The sequence below is a fragment of the Rhinopithecus roxellana genome, chromosome 3 (assembly GCF_007565055.1).
Source record: "Rhinopithecus roxellana isolate Shanxi Qingling chromosome 3, ASM756505v1, whole genome shotgun sequence".
Classification (NCBI taxonomy): Eukaryota; Metazoa; Chordata; class Mammalia; order Primates; family Cercopithecidae; genus Rhinopithecus; species Rhinopithecus roxellana.
In genome coordinates this window covers 105,297,945-105,313,541 of record NC_044551.1, presented here as the reverse complement: position 1 = coordinate 105,313,541, position 15,597 = coordinate 105,297,945, and the positions used below count along the sequence as shown (strand labels likewise).

Genomic DNA, 15,597 nt, shown 5'->3' with positions numbered 1-15,597 from the left:
GCCTTCCTCCCAGATCTTAAGTGCTCCTGATAGAATTACTCAACCAGGTTTGAGATTTCGTTTAAAGTATAGATAACGGTGCCACTCTTTCTACCTAATGGGGCTGTTGGGTCATTAAGTATGTATCCTGAGATTACCAGGACTCCCCCATTACAATGTAATAAACAATATCAACAGAAGGATGCTACAATTACACAAACCCCAGATGAACTTCTAAGGCAATGGGACTACAAGCTTTAGTTCTTCCCTAGACAGCAATGCTGAAATGCAAAATGGATGAGGCAACATGGATGTGCAATTTCAGGATTCAACAAGTCTGGAACCTTCAGTTATTGAATAGACAGAGCCACTAAATTATTCTATTTCATTCTTTGCAGAGGTCAGAAACATGTCCCAAACTTTTATAATATCTTCTAGATTGATGCTAACTAGACTATGTATGGTTTCATAGGAAATTACCATTTACCCAATGCTTTGCTTTAAATGTTACTGTGTTATTTGCATGGAATAAAAGCTCTTCTGCTAACACAGAATGGGTTACACACATAGTTAAGGTCAGTTATATTTTCTGTTTATTTACTCAAACTTCAGCTCTTTCTCAACCCATGTCTTTCTTGTAGTAACATTTATAGAAATGATATGTATTACCCCTGCTTAATTTTATCTAATCCTTCACAAGGTCTTGGTCTTGTACTCATTCCTCAAATTACGTGGTTCACACATTTTATTTCTAAATATGTATTTCTCTAGTAACATTAATTGTCTATCTTCTATTACCACTCAGTTTCCTGACAATTTCCCCTGCTTTCCTCCTCTGAAGGACACCACCTGACAACACATTGTTATGAGGCCCTAATTACTTAATAAATGTGAAAATACTAAGAGTAAAACCTTGAACAAATACAAATCATTGTTATTAATTTGCAATACTTCTTACCAAATTATTCGTGTTCTTTGTTAATATGGTGGATTAGTTGATGCTAATGACATTGTTTTCATCTTATTTATAAAGTAATCACTTTACTTAGATATTTTTGTAGTTTATTTTATCAGGTAAGCCTAATGATTTTCTTAGAACCTTACCGATTCATTTGCAGAAGTCTCATTTTTGATGGATTACATTTTGTGAATTAGGAAGTCAGCAAATGAACATGATAGAATTCTAAGAAAACTGAACCAAAAAGTATGGTTTATTAAACTGTTTTGACAAGTGTAGCCTAGTTTTAATTACAATAACATGTAATAGCACATGAATAAATGTATTTGGAATATAATTCGTGAAACTAAAGTCTAATACACAAGTAATCTTTACATCTTCTAAAAATATTCATATAAGAATAAATCATCTTTTGTTTAAAAAAAAGTCTAGGTTTATGGTTTAAAACTTAATTTATCAGTGATATTTTAAAAATTCTGACCAAGCATTAACTATAGCTTTGCTTTAATAAAAGTTTGTGATATATCTGAATACATATTTCAGTGAAGGGCATTTCAAAAGGACTGAGAACTGGAGTCCTATGGTTACAGTGATTTATGGCCTTCACACATTCACCAGTATGAATATTGCCAACAAAAGTCCAAAAATATCATCTGGAACTCTTATTTTCTACCAGTTCAAACCACTCTTTATGACAAAAAAGGAGTATTTGGATTGATGTATTTTATCTTCTTTTAAAAACTTTATAGTTGTATCAAATAATGACTGTATCTTATGTGATATTGAAAATACAGTACTGAAATTCTGGGTTTACAAAACATTTCTTTTTCTAAGTGGACTTATCAATCGGTTGTTAGGGAATTAAAATTAGCTCCTCCATATGACTTCTCAATAATTTTTCTGATTACCTAAACTCCAAATTTCAGCTATAGTTAGCTTTTCAATCTCTCGTTTTTTAAAATCTAAGTAATTTTAACTTTTTGCCATGTCTTCCTTTATAAAGTCATTCCCAATGACTCTCCTTAGATGGGCTTTTGTTGTCTCCCTTCTGAAAGTTGCATTTGCCACCTGCCTACTCATTTGACCTCTTGCCTTAGTTTCTACTCCATCCTGCCAATAGCCAACAGAGAAAATTTCCTCTCACCATTTCATCTCAATCCAAAAATTTTGATGGTTTAGGACTGTCTGCTATTTAAAATTCTTACCTCTGGGCTTGGCAGTCCTAACAAAAACACCTCAAAGTCTGTCTTTAGAATCTCCCAATCTAGCGACCCCAATACTGAGAAGGCTGCTCCAGCTGAGTAGACTAATTACTGTTCCCCTGACATGCCTGGCTGCACCTTTTCCTGGATTTGTGACCCAGCCTGAAATAACTTCGTTTTGTAAGCCTTGCTCTGTAGATTTTCACCATTTATCTGAATTCTATCCTGACTTGTAAAAAAATCTATTCTAATCATATATATATATAAAATCGGGGCAGTGACTCATGCCTGTAATCCTAGTGCATTGGGAGACCGAGGCGGGTGGATCACGAGGTCAGGAGTTCGAGACCAGCCTGGCAAAGATGGTGAAATCACGTCTTTATTAAAAAAACAAACAAACAAACAAACAAATAGCCGGGCGTAGTGGCGGGCGCTGCTCGGGAGGCTGAGGCAGGAGAATGGCGTGAACCTGAGAGGCAGAAGTTACAGTGAGCCGAGATCCCGCCACTCCACTCCAGCCTGAGTGACAGAGTGAGGGTCCATCTCAAAAAAACAAACAAAAAAACCCCACAGTGGTTTAATGAGTACAACACAGGTAAAAATTCACAAACAAAACAAAAATATATAGGGAAAAAATAATTAGTAATTAAATAAATATACTTTTGTAGTGTGCATCTTTTCTTAAATTAGCAGTTTTATTAAAGGCGACACTTACCATACCTACTTTTACTAACAAGAAACTATAGGGTCAATAAAGTTGAAGAAATGTAAAATGATTAAATTGAATTCCTTCACTTTATTGACCTCTTAAAAGGCCGAATAAACTTGTGAAAACACATGCACAGAAATGTAAGTTTCCTCATTTGAGATAAAATATATTCCTATTTCCTCCAACCAAGTGGTTTTCTAGAGAAGATGGACTGCTACAAAGTGGTGTGTTAGTATCTGAATCTTGGTTCAGAAGAGGTAAGCAAGAATATTTGAGCTAATGATGTAAAATGCTGTAATATATTCAGAAAGTGCTCAACAAAAAGGAGAGGAAGTGAAAAATAAATAAAATTAAGAAATATACACTCACCACAAAAATATGTATGTGAAGTAATGCATATGTTAAATTGCTCAATGTAGCCATTCCACAATGTATACATATTTCAAAACATGTTATACTTGATAAATACATATAAATGTTTTATCTATTTAAATAAATAAAAAAAAAGTTTATGAAAGAAATAAGCAATTAATATATTGTGCTTAAAATTTGACCTGAACCAAGAAGATAAAATAAAAGTTAGGCCCTTAAATTAATGCATGAAGATTTAGTTACACTTTTACCACTTAGATTATAATATTTATGTTTACTTTTTTAAAGCAAGTTTGAAAGGAAAACAAATTTGAAGATATTCTCTACTTTGACTGACTTGATGTGGAGAAAAAGTTGCTTTTTCCTCTAAGGAAGCAAATGATTTCTGAGACAGGTCCCTTGTATAAATGTTCCCATGAGGATGAGGCTTTTAGTGAGGTTTATATTTAGTCATTCAATTTCATGCATTTAAAGATCCATCTCATGCTAAACTCCATCCCAATCACTATGGTGATAGAGATGGGACAAGAATGAGTACTCCCTGGTGGCAAATGATCTCTGTGTCAGATACAAAGATAAAAATATAAGAGATAAATACAATTTGCAACTGGAATTGTACAGATGGCATTCTCCTTAAACCATCCTAAACCTGTCCACTTACTGGAATAAACACACAAAGTTATATGAGTTTTCTGCCCAGTGAGAAAATTCTAATAGTTTCAGTATGGTTATGTTCAGCATTTACATCAAATTTATTTTCTAAGCCTAGTGAACTGAAACCTCATGTGGTTTCATTTCCTGTGGAGTGCTGTCATGTGCACTGAATACACAGCATTCTTTCTTTTGTGTTTGATGAAATCACTTTGGTAAAGATACAGCTGCCATCCCAATATGTATTTGTTTACTGAATTCATAGAATGAACAATCAGATGTGAAGTGCTTTATTGATTATCTTTTCCTATTTTCACAGCTTTGTCTATTGCTTTTGTTTAATGTGTTGTTCTTTGCAGTGTTTGAAGAGATTGGAGTAAGATTTGAAAATACTATTTTTATGTCTGTGGTTCCCTGTGTGAGAGTTTTCTTATTGATAGTTAAAAAGTGTGACATTTACTTAGCATGCAGTTATAAAGGTTAGTCCTCATAGATTTCCTAATCCATGAAATGAAGAAAGTTATTCTGGATTTCTTATAATTTAAGTCCCACATAAATAGCTGCCAATTACATAATATATCCCAATTCTTTGTACACAGAGATGAAATTGGATTTGTCAGTATGTACTGTCTCTAGGTATTTTGGGAGTTTTTCTATAATGATTTAGATACTGAAGATACAGCTGGACTTAGGTAGACAAACAGATTTTTGGGCTTTTGTTTCTTTGTTTTTCCATTGTCAAAATTCAAACACAGAAGTTAACATAAGAAGCTTTTCTCTTAAGAGAACATAGGCTCCTTTCTAAACTGTAGAAAAGAGCTTTTCAAAAAGGGGTATGGGAAACAAAAATTTTGTTGGTGGTGGAGAAGGATAAAAGATCCTTCTAGATTCTGAGCAGATAGTGCTATGAAATACTGAGTTCCCATCCAATCTGGAATCTTGGAAATGGGCAGAGATGGGTGGAGGGGAGGCCTGGTTTCTATGAGTGTGGGAAACTGACATCATTGGCTTGAAGTTGTTTTCTTCTTTTCCCTCCTTTCCTGGCCTAGGGATGTGTTGCAAACCTGAAAGAATGCAGGGTTTCTATATAAATGTTGTACTATTTGCACCAAAGAGAACACGATTTTATTTTCCAGATGGAGAGATGAGCAAATCTAAGAATATATGTTCTAAAAATTCTTAGCATTTTATGGTATAGAAACTAGAGCACCAATGTACTCAGGAGTATTTTAAAACTCATGAGCCTTATTTCTTTGCTTTCTGTTATATACCAATATGAATCATAATCCTCCTAAACATCAGAATCACTTGGGAAGCTTCACACCCTGTTTCCCAAGCTGGACCAATTAAATCAGAATCTCTTTATGGTGGGTTCAGACATCAGTAGCCTTCAAATGACCCAGGTGATTCTAGTATATCAGCAGAATTAACAACAATTAAATAACACAATACAGAGAATGGCACATCTGTGATTATTTTATCCTAATTGAGACAGCATAGAATTGGTACTTAAGAAGCCTATTATGTATTTTTTCACCATATGTGTAAGAGACAAGAATATGCTAGAAATTTATATTTTAAAAAGTTTATGTGGAGCATTAAAACCTTTTTTAAATTTACTATAGTATTAAAAAGTAATCCTGAGCTAGAGATCCATTTAAGATTAGTTTAGAGTGGGAAATATTTGACTTCCATGCATTACTTTAACACTTAAAGTTTCTGTGATTCACTGGCTCAATGTCCATTGTAAAAAAACGAGAGTACATTTCAACAATAAATTGTTAAAAAGAGCAAAGTCTTAATATTTTGCATTCAAAGAATATTGCTTAGGTATCAGTAATATGCTTAGGTATCAGTAATTCTGAAGTGATTATGTATATATAATGTTATGTTAATTATATGAAAATTATTCATTTATAGCTTTTATTCAGATATTTTGATGGTGCAGTTAAGCTAAACTATCCAACAAAATATCCCAACATTGTCAGAAATGTTATATTCTTCATGATATCCCTCAAATTTTTTCTATATATCATGTTGACAAATTATAATAAGCATATATATCTTAGTATGTTCCTCATGTGCTTTTAAAAACTTTATCTGCTCATCTTTTAGATTTTTATTCTAAGGAAATAGAAGTCAATTTTCAGTGTTCAGGAAAATGATATTCTTCAATATCAAATATCCAAATGATATTTTCTGTTCATTATGTTTTTTCTTTATAATCAGTTTATATTTTCCACACTGACTTTAACAAAATTTAAATTTTTATTTATTCTCATGTTTTTGTGGTCTTTAGCTAAGGCAATAAAAGTCATTTTCTGACATTCAGGATATAAGTTAGTAACAACATTATAATCATTATGATCATTATGTGTATTTGAATGTACATTTAATACAAAAGATAGTAACAAGTGTAAACAATTCACAGTGCTCTTCTCTGACTCTATAGTAATTATTGGTAGAAATAAATATTGTCAGTTAATAAACTTGAACTGGAGCCTGGTACAGGATGATGTGGATAGAAAAAAAATTGTAACACATGAGAGCCTAAAAAATATGAATTATTCTAACAGCAAAGATCTTGGTACATCACTGGTTGCTTATTGCATAACAGAAAATGAACCTCTGAAAAAACGCATTTACTCAAAAATTCACATTGTATCTTTCATCATTGTGCTTAACAGTCATATAACGAAGTTCAGAGACATGTAGTCTAATTAAATGGGTACAAAAATGGCTTCCAATGGCCTTACAAATGATCCCAGTAAATAATAACTAGAAAGACACCACATTAATGAAAATGACAATTTTATTCTTTTGTGCTCAAAGAAGTACTTGAAAGAAGGGTTTCTCTGGTTTAACTCTGTATTACCTTTAGATTAAGATGGACTTCACGATTTTACATTTGATAGCTGCTAAGTAAGTCATCACCATGCCTCCTGATGTAATGACATGTAGATATTCTGACCTCTTGATTTTTGTCAGTTCCTAGAGAAGAAACTAGCAGTTTGACTTTGGGGACATATTTTCACTCTCTGCTTGAAATGTATGTTAATATTTGAGCTGAAGACCTTTTGCTTTTTCTGGCCAGGTTGCAGTCGTCCAAGTCCCGTCATTGTTATTGGCGTTCATGTGCGCACTAAAGGCCGGCTCAGTGGGTAGAAACAGAACATGCCGATATGCTCCTTCAGCCTGCTTCTTCATTTAACAAAACAGCAAACACACAAGGAATTTTTTTTAAGTTGTTCAACTGCCATATCACACCATTATACCTGATCTTTGAAAAGAGACATTTTGAGTTTTCAAGGATCTCCATTCAGAGAATTCTGCGGTTCGAAAGAGAGGGGTCTGAGAAAAAGTAACATTTATTAAGCAACCATTTTATGCAACGTTGAGTATTTTACATATGCTACTTTAATTCCCATATCAACTCTTGTCAAATAAAAATTGCATAGGACAGGTTAAACAGACAAAAAAGATTTTATTCAAACGGTTTCAAGATAAGATTAGTTCAATAAGGGAGAATGATTGAACTCAACTTCGTGGAGACAAAAGACAGGCTGTTTTGGCCACTGCTGTAAGCTATTGTGGGAAGGAGGTTGGTCAATGTGATTAGGCCATCTGTGTTTGCTAATGACCGCTTATCAAAGTTAAGCTCTTACCCTCTGATAGACACTGGGATATAGGGAGTTTATATATAGGGACACTATCTTTTTTTTTGACTGCATTTCAAAGGAATGGTTCCCAGATTGAGAAAGATCTTCCTAGGTTGTAAAACTGAAAAGAGGCTGGGAGAAAAATTACATCTCAAAGGAGCAAGGAAAATCTACAGTTGAAGGGTTTCTAAACTAATAGCTCTAAGAAAAGGGATGTCAGAGGCTTGTAGTCTTATTTAACATTTAGAAGAGCTTAGGGGACTATGAAGGCCATCTTGTTCACCATTAAAGTTACTTACTAAGAGCCTGCGGCTTGGAGGTGTTACTTTTGCTTGCCCTAGTCTCCCAGCTATTATGAGACGGAGTAGAGACACGACCGTAATTCTGACATGCTCCAAAGCTTGTAACCTTACCAATACACTTCAGGCTTACAAAAGTCCTCCATGGGAGGAGAACGCTGGCCCAAATAGGAGGGATTGTCACATAATGGGTCAAAAAGCTCTTCTAGATACTTTTGGAAAAATAAACTTCTCTCTAAGGAAGTTCTGTTCATTTAAAACTATTATAAGCCACTTGTTCTATGGCTTTCAACAACTGAAATATTTCACTGACTTAAAAACAGATGACACTTTAAAGGAGGAAGAGCCATATAATCTGCCTGGCTGTTATGTTCCGTATTTTTAATAACAGTTTCTTATAGACAGCACATGAGTCTCTTAGGATATTTATGGCATAGCTCTAGGAAATTTCCATTTACCCTCTTAAATGAAAATTTATTCTGCACTACTCAAGAGTTAAGACACTATTCTTGATAGGTGAAGAAGAAAATAACAATTAAAGACAATTATTTCAATTGTTAGTAAAGAGAATTTCTTTTATTAAAACCTTAAGGGAAACACACAATGAAAAAGTTGCCAGGTGCTCTGAAGGGGCAATTCTCTTGCATATGAGGATGAGGTCTGTCAGCTGAGAAAATGCCCTGGGATCAGATCCGGGTGGTGGGCTATAAACCAATGGCCTAGTGAGACAGAAGTCTTTATCTCATTTAATTACTGTTTGGCTTTCAGCTTCTGAGAATGAAAAAAATAGTATAATTTTCTCTGTACAGGATCAGTGTACATGAAAAGATAAATATTTTCACCATAATAATTTGTCTTGATTTTTAATGTAGCAAATGATAACTATCTAATTTGTCAGTATTTCTGACAGTGAAAACACCTTTCTCATCCCAGTTAAATCTCCTAAATTTAGTAGCCTTCAGTGTTGTACATTTGCCTTTCCCAGTCATGCATTTACTATAAAGTAGTCAATGTTGTTCATTACTCCTTGCTCTTTATCTTAGGTTACATGAAGGACAAAAAGTTCCTCTTTGTGGTAATGAATTTATCAAAAACTTTAAAAGTGAAATCAAATGCTCTAGTTATGGCTAGCAGTTATTTATCTCAACTTTTCAACAGAGTGGTGATTAGTTGCTTTTATTCTCTTTTTATAAAAGCAGTAATGAGCTCCTGGTTGAATTTTAATTGTCAGGAAATTATTTCCTTAGGATATCTTGCATGAAATTACCTCAAAACATCTTTACTTGAATATGTGAATGTTCCAGTAAACGTCAGACAGGAAAAGCTAAAAATGTTATTAATGTTGAGGAACTAAAAGGGAAGGTGTAAAGGAGACACTTGTGATTTTATGAAGTAAGTGTACAAAGCAATTATCAAATTCTGGAAAGATTAAAGAAAGATATTCGTGAATTAAGTATGTCAGTTTCAGAACCCAATCCTACCAAAGGAGACCAGAATTAAACTAAGTGTACATGCACAACTTAAATTTTGTTAAGAGTTCGTGGAAATAGAGAGCACAGTTAAAGAAGGTTCCTGAGCATTATTAAATGCATTTAGTTTAAATTAGCACTTGGTTATAGTGGAATCCCTGGGCCATTCTTAATTGATCATCTACAAATGATGCCAAAACTTGCAGGAAGTCTCTGCAGGAAAGAGTTTTAGCCCGGCTAATTTTTTGTATTTTTAGTAGAGACGGGGTTTCACCATGTTAGCTAGGACGGTCTCGATCTCCTGACCTCGTGATCCGCCCGCCTCCGCCTCCCAAAGTGCTGGGATTACAGGCGTGAGCCACCGTGCCCGGCCTGGAGCATTCTTTTTAAAAATTCTTATAATTATATGTAATTTTATATATTATGGGCTCTTTCTGGAAAAAAAAAATGAAAGAAACAGTTTTATTAACATGAAACACCAGATAAAATCCCTTGATCTTAGCATAATATTTTTAAACCAAACAGTGGCTTGATTTAAACAGTATTTATTTTGGTGATGGTTTGTTTTAAACTCAAAGTGGCCTGGTACAAGGGTTTTGCACTGGTAAAATGCTTGTGCTTCTAGAAGCAAATACCAATTTAGAAATACCATGGCTATCTTGAAATAAGGATACTGTTTCTACCATGATTATGGAGTCTGAATTATAGGCACCTCCAAACACAGTCCTACAATCAAGTAGTTCTTTCCAATGAAGTTCTTTCAATCTGTATTTTGGAAGGGCTACAATTTACGTTTCCCTGTACAGTGTTTTTCTCTCAGGTTAATATTAATGGTAAGCCTTCCAAAATATAGTTTTTAAGATGCAATTAAGATTCTTAATTTTATTTTGCAATGTTATTTTTTAAAAACAATTACATGGATACACATTAGTTGTTCATATTTATGGGGTACATGTGACATTTTGATATACACTTACAATATGAGATGATCAAGTCTAGGTAATTGTGATATTCATCACCTCAAATATTTATCATTTCTTTATGTTGTGACCATTCTAGATCTTCTAGTTTTTTGAAATATACAATGAATTATTGTTAACTATAGTCTCCTCTTAGTCTATCAAACATTAGATCTTATTCTTTCTATCTAGCTGTATTTTTGTACTCATTAACCAAAACCTCTTCCTCCCTACTCTTTATTACCCTTCCCAGCTCTGGTAACCAACATTTTACTCTCTACCTTCACGGGATCAGGTTTTTTTCAGTTCTCAGCTATGAGTGAGAACATGGGATAGTTGTCTTTCCGTGCGTGATTTATTTCACTTGACATAATAACCTCCAGTTTCATCCATGTTGCTTTAAATGACAGGATTTCATTCTTTTTATTGCTCAATAATATTCCCTTGTGTTTAAATATCACATTTTCTTTATCAGTTTATCCATGATGGGCACTTAGGTTGATTCCATATCTTGGATATTGTGAGCTGCAATAAACACAGGAGCATAGATATGTCTTCAATATATTGATTTCCTATCTTTTGGATATATAACCAGCAGTGAGATTGCTGAATCATGTGGTAGTTCTACTTTTAGTTTTTTGAGGCTTCTCCATACAGTTTTTCATGATGGCTGTACAAATTTACATTCCTAACAACAGTATATGAGCTTTCCCTTTTTTCTGTATCCTGGCCAGCATTTGTTATTTTCTGTCTGTTTGATAAAAGTCATTTTGACTTGGATGAAATGATATCTTTTTATCATGTGAATTTCCCTGATGATTTTACATTTCTCTGATGTTTAGTGATGTTTAGCATCATAGCTCCAGTGGTACAATCGGCTGGTGCACAGTACATACAAGGCTTTTAAAAAAAATTATCATTTTAGTGGGAGGAAAGGGGAGGATCTCAAAGTTGTTATTGGTTACTGAAAATCTCATAGGCTCTAGCTACTCTTCCCATAATATCCAGTGGAAAAAAAAAAAAAAAACAATTATGGGGGCATGTGAACAGTGGGAAAGTTTATAGACCTTCTAAAAGGATTAAAATTAGAAATATTTTTAAAAATTTTAGCCAGCTTGTCTGAACTACCACATGCATGGTAGCTCACCAACCTCACTCCAAGTTACACTCTAGTCTGTTATTACAGATGTCTCTATAGAACTTATTGCTGCTGTATTAGTTATCTATTGCTGCTGTAACAAGTATGACAAGATTGATGGCTTAAAAGGACACAAATGTATTGTTATTATTTTTGAAATTCAGCCCCATAGTGATTTCTAGAAATTGCCAGTGTCGAATATCAGACTTCAAGTCATCATGGTGAGATATTGAGAAAAGTTTTTGATTAGCAAGAATCATACCTTGGATAAACCTCAGTGGGTATAATACTGCCTCTTTGTGAAGTTTGTATTATAATTCTTATACACAGAAGTCTAAAATGGGTTTCACTGGACTAAAATAAAAGAGTTGATAGGGTTATGGTCCTTTGTGGAGAATCCACTCCCCCCCCGCCTTTTTTTTCCAGCTTCTAATGGCGGCCTGCATTCCTTGACCCATGGTCTGTTCCTCCATCTTCAAAGCTAGCAAAAGACTGGTTAAGTCTTTCTCACATTGCATCACTCTGACTCTGGGTCTTCTGCCTTCCTCTTCAACATTTAAAATTCTCTTGTTATATTGGTCTCATTGGATAATGCAGAAAAAAAATTTTTCCCATCTCAAGGTTAGTAGATTAGCAACTTTTATTTCATCTGCAATTTTAATTCCCCTTTGCCATATAACAGCATATTCATGGGTTATGGGGAATAGAATGTGGGCATCTTTGGAGAGCCATCATTTTGCCTAACACAACTACAATTATTTAACTTATAGTTTACTTGTCTTTTTTCTGTTTTCTCCCACCAGAATATTGACTCAGTGTAGAGTAGTAATCATGTCTGTCTCTTTCATTTTCTCCTGATTGGTTGGACGAAGACTGAATAGAGGAATGAAAACAATATGAAGTATCTAATGTGCTGTTTTCTATGATTTTAGCTTGCCAAATTAATACTACTACTCTATGCTGATTAAGAACTCTCTGAGATTTTACCCAAAGGTTCAGCAGAAGGATATTAATTAGTATATCACTTTATTACTCATAAAATTCAGATATGTGATCTGGGCCATATAGTCCCATAGATACAGCTCTCCTGGATTGGACCTACTTGGCCACCAGGTCTGAAGCTGCTTGAAGCTGTGCTGGACAGAATCCTGCTTTTATTATAGATGCAAGCCTTGTAGTGCATAAGAGATAGTCCACAAGAGAGTCTATGATCTGCAAAGGGGAGGGGGTAAGCCAAGAATGACCTTCCTTTCTTCCAAATTCACCAGATAACTTGCACTTGTCTTTACAGTCAGGGATAAGGGATTTACAGAGAGAGGCCAGGAATGTTACTCTATGGAGCCCCTCCCGTGGACATTTGGAGAGGAAAGGCAGTTTCCTCTCCCATTTTCACACCCAGAAAATTCTGTGCCTAAGTTATTATGTTAGCCTTAATTTGTCCACCTGTGTGTTAAATTTTTCCTCTGATTGACAAGTTTCTGACTGTATGTTGTTAGTGCTCTGTATATCACTAATGGCTGTGCTAAATTCAGACTTTTTTATCATCTAAATTTGAGGTATACAACATGATGTTTTGGTATACGTATATGTAGTGAAATGCTTACTACATGTAAGCAATTTTACATATCCATCACCTTCTATAGTTACCTCTTTTGTGTGTGGTAAGATAACTTAAAATCTACTCTTTAGCAAATTTTCAATATACAATACAAAATATGCAATAATACAATACCATTAACTATGGGTTTCCTATTGTACATGAGATCTCAACTTATTTATTCTACATAAATGCAAGTTTGTACCCTTTGACCTACATCTGTACATTTCTTCCCCACTATTGCACTGTTTCTATGTACTTGACTTTTTCTCTTCTTTCATTTTATTTTTTAGATTCCATATATAAGTAGGACTATGCACAGCAAAGGAAATAATCAACAAAATGAAAGGGAGCCCTACAGATTGGGAAAAATATTTGTGAACTATATATCTAATAAAGGTGTATACATATATGTTTAATATTCAAAATATATAAGAAACACAATTCAATAGTAAAAGAAAAAAATCCAATTTAAAAATGGGAAAAGGATTTGAATTAACATTTTTTCCAAAGAAGACCTACAAATGACAAACAGATATATGAAAAGGTGCTCAACATCACTAATCTTCACTAATATTTAGGGAAATGCAAATCAAAACCACAATGAGTTATCATTTTGTACTTGTTAGCCAGCTATTATCAAAAAATCAATTGATAATAAGTGTTGGCAACAGTACTGAGAAAAGGGAACCCTTGCACACTGTTGATAGGAATGTAAGTTGGTACAGCCATTATCGGAGACAATATAGAGGTTTTTTGTTTTGTTTTGTTTTGTTTTTTTTCTGAGACGGAGTCTCGCTCTGTCGCCCAGGGGTGTTGGAGTGCAGTGGCGCGATCTCGGCTCACTGCAAGCTCCGCCTCCCGGGTTCACGCCATTCTCCTGCCTCAGCCTCCCGAGTAGCTGGGACTACAGGCGCCCGCCACCACGCCCGGTTAATTTTTTGTATTTTTTAGTAGAGACGGGGTTTCACTGTGTTAGCCAGGATGGTCTCGATCTCCTGACCTCGTGATCCGCCCGCCTCGGCCTCTCAGAGTGCTGGGATTACAGGCGTGAGCCACCGCGCCCGGCCAAGGTCTCTTAAAAAGTCAAAAATAGAAGGGCCACATGACCTAGCATATACGTATACGACCAAAGGAAATAAAATTAGTAACTTGAAGAGATATCTGCCCTCCAGTCTTCATTGCACCATTATTCACAATAGCCAAAATGTGAAAACAACCTGGGCTCATGGACAGATGAATGGAAAAAATAATTGTGAGGCATAACAGACAAACACACACACACACACACACACACACACACACACACACACACACAGATGTTACTTAAACTTAAAAAAGAAGAAAATACTGCCGTTTGTGACGACATGGATGAACTTGGAGGGTATAATTCTAAGTAAAATAAGCCAGACATAGAAATAAAAATACTGCATAATTTCACGTATGTGTAAAATCTCTTTTCAGAGTCTTGTAACCTAGATACATAAATGTAGCATAGTATATCTATAATCTGTGCATATTCAAGGCTTTCAACTTTCCTTTCATGGGCTAGGGAAAGAACATACTGACTAATCCAGACATGTTTTCACGTACACAGAAGAATTATTTTTTTCTTGATAAGAAATAGTAAATATAAAATGAAAACATTGTTTTCTTTATCTTTATAGTTCTCCATTTTGAAAAGTAGTAAAATGCATATTATATGTGGGAAACAGCAATTCACAATCAGAAAATTTGTGAAGTTTTGATTTTAAAACTTGTGTGATTAAACCATTCATATTGTGGACAAACAATCCGAGTCCGAAAGGCAGTAAGTAGCTTGCCCAAGTTTTCATAGCTCCACAGTGACCCAGAGTTAGAACCAAGGCCTTTTCCTAGTAGTTTTTCCTCTTTTTCTGTTTGTTTCATAGTACATCTTTTTATATGATAATTTTAAGATTAATAATTGTTATGATTAATAGTATATGTCTACTATAACAATTTGAGCATTTAAATATGTAATAGTACAATTAATTAATAAGAATATATTTAGAGTGCCATGAAAGCATGTGAATGCACTTTAACTTTCAAAGCAATCTTTTTCCAAGTGGTTCTCCTATATCAAAAACAAGATTTATATTAGAAAACTGCTCCCTGTTCAAAGTTTTGATACATTTCCAAGACACATGAAAATTCCTAGTGTTCTTAGATTTATATACTTGATATTTTATAATCAGAAAACAATTTATAAGGAAAAATTCTGTAACTTATTTTTTTCAGGAAAACAATTTCTTCTTTGTGCTTGATATATTTATAATATGATATTAAATCACAATATTAAGTTCACTAAAAGAAATAGCCAAAATGCCAAGTGTGATTGCTATAGTTGATAATTAATATTGAGCAATTTTTTAGAACATTTATTAAAATCAAATATAAAAGAACATAATGTGAAATATATAATTTGAACTAATTTAATATTCTGAGTAAGAAAGTATTGTGATCAAAATTACCTTTTGCCAAAATTGACTTGGAGTGGGAGGTATAGAAATTTATTGGTTGCCTATGTATGACTCCTGTAAGTGACAACCTTGTTTACATTTTCAACTCTGAAATGCAAATCAAA

At 34.1% G+C, this 15,597-nt stretch overlaps 1 non-coding gene across 1 annotated transcript; it reads right to left on the bottom strand.

The window, feature by feature from the left end:
* Positions 1 to 11,558: 11,558 nt before the first annotated feature.
* Positions 11,559 to 11,702, bottom strand: LOC115896760. Its single transcript, XR_004056644.1, has one exon. It is a non-coding gene; the product is annotated as a U4 spliceosomal RNA (small nuclear RNA).
* Positions 11,703 to 15,597: the final 3,895 nt, after the last annotated feature.